Here is a 9,033-nt window from a genome sequence, read left to right on the forward strand (position 1 = left end):
ACAATTCACAAGTATATTAAAATAATAAATAGGCTTTCATTTTTGTGTGTAGTAAAATATTAAATAATAATATAGTATATTTTATTGTTTATTAGAAAATTAATAGGTTACAATTTATCAATTTTTGTTACCTATTAGTAAATTTGTAATTTTCCAATGAAATAACTTGTTAATATACCTATTAAAAATTTTATTAAAAAATATTTACAAGCTGCTCGTGAACTTATTGAGTCAAGTTGGACTTTACTCGACTCAACTTCTTAAGGTCTCGAGTCGAGCTCAAGTTTTATTAGAGCTCAAGTTTGATTCGATTCGATCCGATTTGAGTTTTTACAACATCAGTAACATAAAAATCTTCCATCAAATCATCAAAATCAATTATGTTCTTCATAAACCCTAGTTACCAATCTCATCATCCAAGCATGATCCCCATGTAATTTTTATACCAAATGACAGAAAATTTCAAGGCGGTTGATTCTCTCTCTAATAGCTAACTCCAAAAATCAATCGAATAGGCCTAGAAATAAAATCAAAGTTTCTCCTTACATAGCTATGGGGGCGCACGACATGAGCAACAAGAGGGGCTTAATATTCTTGATTTTTCTTCAAAATTAACAAATACACTTCTGTTAATTTAATATAAATGAATTTAAAATTCATTTAATTTGAAATTACCATTTTAACCTTACTTAAATTTTATAATTTCCACTTTACCATTGCTTTAACTTAATCTAAGCCACCATCTTATATATGTCATATTCAAAGTCAAAGATAACACATAAAATCTAATTTCGACCTTTGCCCTTGAACATTTTTGAAAGTTGAAATTTAGTCATTAAAGTTTCAAATTTTGGCTAAATAAGGAAAATTGACTTCAATTCCACTTATCCACGTTAAATTTCAAAGTTGTAAAATTTTAAAATAATATTTCCAACCTAATTTGACTTCCTTCAAATTTTCGAGAAATTCTAATTCGATCCCATTATCCAACTCTATATCAAACTTTACTGCCTTATAACTTTTAATACAAATCATGTACCGAAATTCTGATTCACACATAAATGTCATTCTTGGGGATGTTCTATTCATTTATAGAATAAAATTTTTTTTCGAGAAAATTACCGATTTGCTCCGTATACTTTTCCCAAACTTTGACCTTTAGCCAATAAACCTTCAAAATTTATGTTTTGGTCACTAACCAAAATGTGGGGTATTACAAATCACTTAAAAGTTAATGAAAATATGGTAATTTGGATCAAAAGGACATTATAATCATTTTCTTACTCATAGGAATACTTGTATCTTTTCTCGCTGACGATAATGTTTTATTAATCTAGAGTAAATACAAGGCAATACATGTTTAAAGATAACCTTCAATCATTTGGCTTTGAATGCAAACAACCCTGACATTCTTGGTGCTCGAACTCGGGCCCTCAAGGAATAACAAGAATTCCTTTACCATCAAGGTCACTAGATTCGTGCAACTAACACTAACTTTTTATTTCTATTAACATATGTCATTTTAATTACTTATGCCCATAAGGATAATTTGATCATTTTAGCCTCATAAAAGATAGTTAAGTAATTTTTCACACTCACAAGTATATCATACATTTTAAAGTTTACGAAGAGATTGAAAAATTAGTTATCAATATCTTAGATTTCCTCGTACATTTAAGCTTCTATTATAATTTATTTTATCTAGGGATATTTTGGTCATTTCAGTCACTAGATGTTTAGGGGGTGCTTATCAAATGAGTGGATCAAGAGTTGGGCAGTACTCATGTTTGTTAAAAATTTTGTTGCTTGACTTGACTCGTTGCTAGTTAAGCTCATTAAAAACAATTTGTTGCTCGCCTCGTTGCTCGATAAACTCATCGAAACTTTTTACCTTATTTTCTTAACTATAGGTAAAACCGACTAGGTAAAACATACAAACACTATATAGAGCTTAATATACACATTAATTTAATAAAAAATTATCAAAAGAGTGTACGAAGTAATTTTAAAGTATAAACTCTAAAATAACAATTCACAAGTATATTAAAATAATAAATAGGCTTTCATTTTTGGGTGTAGTAAAATATTAAATAATAATATAGTATATTTTATTGTTTATTAGAAAATTAATAGGTTTCAATTTATCAATTTTTGTTAACTGTTAGTAAATTTGTAATTTTCGAATGAAATAACTTGTTAATGTACCTATTAAAAATTTTATTAAAAAATATTAATGAGCTGCTCGTGAACTTATCGAGTCAAGTTGGACTTTACTCGACTCAACTTCTAAAAGGTCTTGACTCGAGCTCGAGTTTGATTCGAGTCAATCCGATTTGAGTTTTTACAATATCAAAAACATAAAAATCTTCCATCAAATCATCAAAATCAAATATGTTCTTTATAAACCCTAATTACCAACTCATCATCCAAGCATGATTTCCATGTAATTTTTATACCAAATGACAAACAATTTCAAGGGGTTAATTATGTCTCTAGTAGCTAACTCCAAAAATCAATTGAATAGGTTTAGAAATAAAATCAAAGTTTCTCTTTACCTAGCTATGGTAGCGCACGACTTGAGCAAGAAAAGGGGCTTAAAATTCTTGATTTCTCTTCAAAATTAACAAACTCACTTTTGTTAATTTAATATAAATGAATTTAACTTAATTTCTTTAACTTAATCTAAGCCACCATCTTATCTATATCTTATTCAAAGTCAAATATGAACACATAAAATCTAATTTCCACCTTAGCCCTTGAAAAATTTTGAAAGTTGCAATTTAGTCATTAAATTTTCAAATTTCGACTAAATATGGAAAATTGACTTCAACTCCACTTATCCAGATTAAATTTCAATGTTCTAAAATTTGAAAATAATATTTCCAACCTAATTTGTCTTCCTTCAAATTTTTGAGAAATTTCAATTCGATATGATTATCCAACTCTATATCGAAATTTAGTGCCTTATAACTTTTAATACAAATCATGTACCGAAATTCTGATTCACACATAAATGTTATTATTGGGGATGATCTATTCATTTATGGAATAAAATTTCTTTTCTGTAAAATTACCGATTTGCTCCCTAAACTTTTCCCAAACTTTATACTTTAGCCAATAAACCTTTAAAATTTATGTTTTGGTCACTAACCAAAATGTGGGGTATTACAAATCACTTAAAAGTTAATGAAAATCTAGAAATTTTCCTCAAAAGGACATTATAATCATTTTCTTACTCATAGAAATACTTGTATCTTTTCTCGTAGACAATAATTGTTTTTATTAATCTAGAGTAAATACAAGGCAATATTTGATTAAAGATAACCCTCAATGATTTGGCTTTGATTGCAAACAACCCTGACATTCTTGGTGCTCAAACTTGAGCCCTCAAGGAATAACAACAATTCCTTTACCATCAAGGTCATTTGATTCGTGCAACTGACACTAACGTGTTATTTCTATTAACAGATGTCATTTTATTCACTTATGCCCATAAGGATAATTTGATCATTTTAACCTCATAAAAGATAGTTAATTAATTTTTCAAACTCACAAGTATATCATACATTTTAAAGCTTACGAAGAGATTGAAAAATTAATTATCAGTATCTTAGATTTCCTCTCACACTTAGGCTTCTATTGTAATTTATTTTATCTAGGGAGATTTTGGTCATTTCACTCACTAGAGGTTTATGGTGTACTTATCAAGTGAGTGGATCAAGAGTTGGGCAGTACTTGTGCTTGTTAAAAAATTTGTTGCTTGACTTGACTCGTTACTCGTTAACCTCATTAAAATTTTGTTCGATTCATGCTCATTAAAAAAACTTTTTGCTCGCCTCGTTGCTCGTTAAACTCATCAAAAATTTTACATTATTTTCTTAACTATAGGTAAAACGTACTAGGTAAAACCTACTAATACTATATAGAGCTTAATATAAACATAAATTAAGAAATTTAATAAAAAATTATCAAAAGAGTGTACGAAGTAATTTCAAAGCCTAACTCTAAAATAACAATTAACAAGTATATTAAAATAATAAATAGGCTTTCATTTTTGGGTGTAGTAAAATATTAATTAAAAACATAGTATTTTTTATTGTTTATTAGAAAATTAATAGGTTACAATTTATCATTTTTTGTTAAATACTAGTAAATCAGTAATTTTTTTAATGAAATAATTATTTAAGGTAACTATTAAAAATTTTATTAAAAAATATTAACGAGCTGCTCGTGAACTTATCGAGTCAAGTTGGACTTTACTTGACTAAACTTCTTAAGGTCTTGAGTCGAGCTTGAGTTTGATTCGAGTCAATCCGATTTAAGTTTTACAACATCAATAACAAAAAATCTTCCATCAAATCATCAAAATTAAATATGTTCTTCATAAACCCTAATTACCAAAGTCATCATCCAAACATTATTTCCATGTAATTTTTATACCAAATGACAAAAAATGTCAAGGGAATTACCTCTCTCTCTAATAGCTAACTCCAAAAATCAATCAAATAGGCTTAGAAATAAACCTTACCTAGCTCTGGGGGCACACGAATTAAGCAAGAAGAGGGGCTTAAAATTCTTGATTTTTCTTCAAAATTAACAAATACACTTGTGTTAATTTAATATAAATGAATTTAAATTCATTTAATTAGATATTACCATTTTTACCTTACTTAAATATTATGATTTCCACTTTTCCATTGCTTTAACTTAATCTATGCCACCATCCTATATCATATTCAAAGTCAAAGATGAACACATAAAATCTAATTTCCACCTTTTCCCTTGAAAAATTTTGAAAGTTGCAATTTAGTCATTAAATTTTCAAATTTCGGCTAAATATGGAAAATTGACTTCAATTCCACTTATCCACATTAAATTTCAATGTTGTAAAATTTTAAAATAATATTTCCAACCTAATTTGTCTTCCTTCTAATTTTCAAGAAATTCAAATTCGATCCGATAATCCAACTCTATATCGAACTTTAGTTCCTTATAGCATTTAATACAAATCATGAACCGAAATTCTGATTCACATATAAATGTCATTCTTGGGGATGATCTATTCATTTATGGAATAAAATTTCATTTCGGGAAAATTATTGATTTTCTCCCTAAACTTTTCCCAAACATTATACTTTAGCCAATAAACCTTCAAAATTTATGTTTTGGTCTCTAACCAAAATGTGGGGTATTACAAATCACTTAAAAGTTAATGAAAAAGCTGGTAATTTGGCTAAAAAGAACATTATAATCATTTTCTTACTCATAGGAATACTTGTATCTTTTCTCGTTGACGATAATTTTTTTTATTAATCTAGAGTAAATACAAGACAATATTTGTTTAAAGATAACCCTCAATGATTTGGCTTTGAATGCAAACAACCCTGACATTCTTGGTACTCGAACTCGAGCCCTCAAGGAATAACAAAAATTCCTTTACCATCAAGGTCGCTTGATTCGTGCAACTGACACTAATTTGTTATTTCTATTAACAGTTGTCATTTTATTCACTTATGCCCATAAGGATAATTTGATCATTTTAGCCTCAAAAAATATAGTTAAGTAATTTTATTTTTCACACTCACAAGTATATCATACATTTTAAAGCTTACGAAGAGATTGAAAAATTAATTATCAGTATCTTACATTTCCTCGCACACTTAGGCTTCTATTATAATTTATTTTATCTAGGGATTTTTGGTCATTTCAGTCACTAGAGGTTAAGGGGGTGCATATAAAGTGAGTGGATCAAGATTTGGGCAGTACTCGTGCTTGTTAAAAAAATTGTTCCTTGACTTGACTCGTTACTTGTTAAGCTCATTAAAATTTTTCTCGATTCATGCTCATTAAAAACAATTTGTTGCTCGCCTCGTTGCTCGTTAAACTCATCGAAAATTTTACCTTATTTTCTTAACTATAGGAAAAATCTACTAGGTAAAACCTACTAACACTATATAGAGCTTAATATAAACATAAATTAATAAATTTAATAAAAACAAATTATCAAAAGAGTGTACAAAGTAATTTCAAAGTCCAAACTCTAAAATAACAATTCACATGTTTATTAAAAAAATGAATAGGCTTTCATTTTTGGGTGTAGTAAAATATTAATTCATAATATAGTATTTTTTTATTGTTTATTAGAAAATTAATAGGTTACAATTTATCATTTTTTGTTCAATATTAGTAAATCATTAATTTTTTTAATGAAATAATTATTTAAGGTAACTATTAAAAAATTTATTAAAAAATATTAACGAGCTGCTCGTGAACTTATCGGGTTAAGATGGACTTTATTCGACTCAACTTCTTAAGGTCTTGAGTCGAGCTTGAGTTTGATTCGAGTCAATCTGATTTAAGTTTTTAAAACATCAATAACATAAAAATCTTCCATCAAATCATCAAAATTAAATATGTTCTTCATAAACCCTAATTACCAAAGTCATCATCCAAGCATGATTTCCGTGTAATTTTTATACCAAATGACAAAAATGTCAAGGGGATTACTTCTCTCTCTAATGGCTAACTCCAAAAATCAATCGAATAGGCTTAGAAATAAACCTTACCTAGCTATGGGGGTGCACGACTTAAGCAAGAAGAGGGGCTTAAAATTCTTGATTTATATTCAAAATTAACAAACACACTTTTGTTAATTTAATATAAATGAATTTAAAATTCATTTAAATAGATATTACCATTTTAACCTTACTTAAATATTATAATTTCCACTTTTCCATTGCTTTAACTTAATCTATGCCACCATCCTATATCATATTCAAAGTTAAAGATGAACACATAAAATCTAATTTCCATCTTTTCTCTTGAAAATTTTTGAAAGTTGTAATTTAGTCATTAAATTTTCAAATTTCGGCTAAATATGGAAAATTGACTTCAATTCCACTTATCCACATTAAATTTCAATGTTGTAAAATTTGTAAATAATATTTCCAACCTAATTTGTCTTCCTTCTAATTTTTCAAGAAATTACAATTCGATTCGATAATCCAACTCTATATCAAACTTTAGTTCCTTATAGCTTTTAATACAAATCATGAACCAAAATTTTGATTCACATATAAATGCCATTCTTGGGGATGATCTATTCATTTATGGAATAAAATTTCTTTTTGGGAAAATTATTGATTTTCTCCCTAAACTTTTCCCAAACATTATACTTTTGCCAATAAACCTTCAAAATTTATGTTTTGGTCTCTAACCAAAATGTGGGGTATTAAAAATCACTTAAAAGTTAATCAAAATCTGGTAATTTGGCTCAAAAGGATATTATAATCATTTTCTTACTCATAGGAATACTTGTATCTTTTCTCGCAGACGATAAATTATTTTATTAATCTAGAGTAAATACAAGGCAATATTTGTTTAAAGATAACCCTCAATGATTTGGCTTTGAATACAAACAACCCTGACATTATTGGTGCTCAAACTCGGGCCCTCAAGGAATAACAACAATTCCTTTATCATCAAGGTCACTTAATTCGTGCAACTGACACTAATTTGTTATTTCTATTAACAGTTGTCATTTTATTCACTTTTGCCCATAAGAATAATTTGATCATTTTAGCCTCATAAAATATAGTTAAGTAATTTTATTTTTCACACTCACAAGTATATCATACATTTTAAATCTTACGAAGAGATTGAAAAAATAATTATCAGTATCTTTCATTTCCTCTCACACTTAGGCTTCTATTATAATTTATTTTATCTAGGGATATTTTGGTCATTTTAGTCACTAGAGGTTAAGGGGGTGCTTATCAAGTGAGTGGATCAAGATTTGGGAAGTACTCGTTCGTGTTAAAAATTTGTTGCTTGACTTGACTCGTTACTTGTTAAGCTCAATAAAATTTTGCTTGATTCATGCTCATTAAAACAATTTGTTGCTCGTCTCGTTGCTCGTTAAACTCATCGAAAATTTTACCTTATTTTCTTAACTATAGGTAAAAACCTACTAACACTATATAGAGCTTAATATAAACATAAATTAATAAATTTAATAAAAAAAATTATCAAAAGAGTGTACGAAGTAATTTCAATGTCTAAACTCTAAAATAACAATTCACAAGTTTATTAAAAAAATGAATAGGATTTCATTTTTGGGTGTCGTTAAATATTAATTAATAATATAGCATTTTTTATTGCTTTTTAGAAAATTAATAGGTTATAATTTATCACTTTTTGTTAACCATTAGTAAATCAGTAATTTTTTTAATGAAATAATTATTTAAGGTAACTATTTTAAATTTTATTAAAAAATATTAATGAGCTACTCGTGAACTTATCGAGTCAAATTGGACTTTACTCGACTCAACTTCTTAAGGTCTTGAGTCAAGCTTGAGTTTGATTCGACTCTATCCGATTTGAGTTTTTACAGCATCTTAGATTTCCTCGCACACTTAGGCTTCTATTATAATTTATTTTATCTAGGGATATTTTGGTCATTTGACTCACTAAAGATTTAGGGGGTTCTTATCAAGTAAGTGGATCAAGATAGTTGGTCATTTTTTGTTATCAATTAGTACATTTGTAATTTTTTAATGAAATAATTTGTTAAGGTAACTATTAAAAATTTTATTAAAAAATATTAACAAGCTGCTGGTGAACTTATCGAGTCAAGTTGGACTTTACTCGACTCAACTTCTTAAGGTCTTGAGTCGAGCTCGAGTTTGATTATAGTCAATCCGATTTGAGTTTTTACAACATCAGTAACATAAAAATCTTCCATCAAATCATGAAAATCAAATAAGTTCTTCATAAACCCTAATTACCAAACTCATCATCCAAGCATGATTCCCATGTAATTTTTATACCAAATGATAGAAAATTTCAAGGGGATTAATTATCTCTCTAATAGCTAACTCCAAAAATCAATCGAATAGACTTAGAAATAAAATCAAAGTTTCTCCTTACCAAGCTATGGGGGCGCACGACATGAGCAAGAAGAGGGGCTTAAAATTCTTGATTTCTCTTCAAAATTAACAAATACACTTGTGTTAATTTAATATAAATGAATTT

Source organism: Hibiscus syriacus, unplaced genomic scaffold, assembly GCF_006381635.1.
Source record: "Hibiscus syriacus cultivar Baekdansim isolate YM2019G1 unplaced genomic scaffold, ASM638163v2 tig00003454_pilon, whole genome shotgun sequence".
Lineage (NCBI taxonomy): Eukaryota > Viridiplantae > Streptophyta > Magnoliopsida > Malvales > Malvaceae > Hibiscus > Hibiscus syriacus.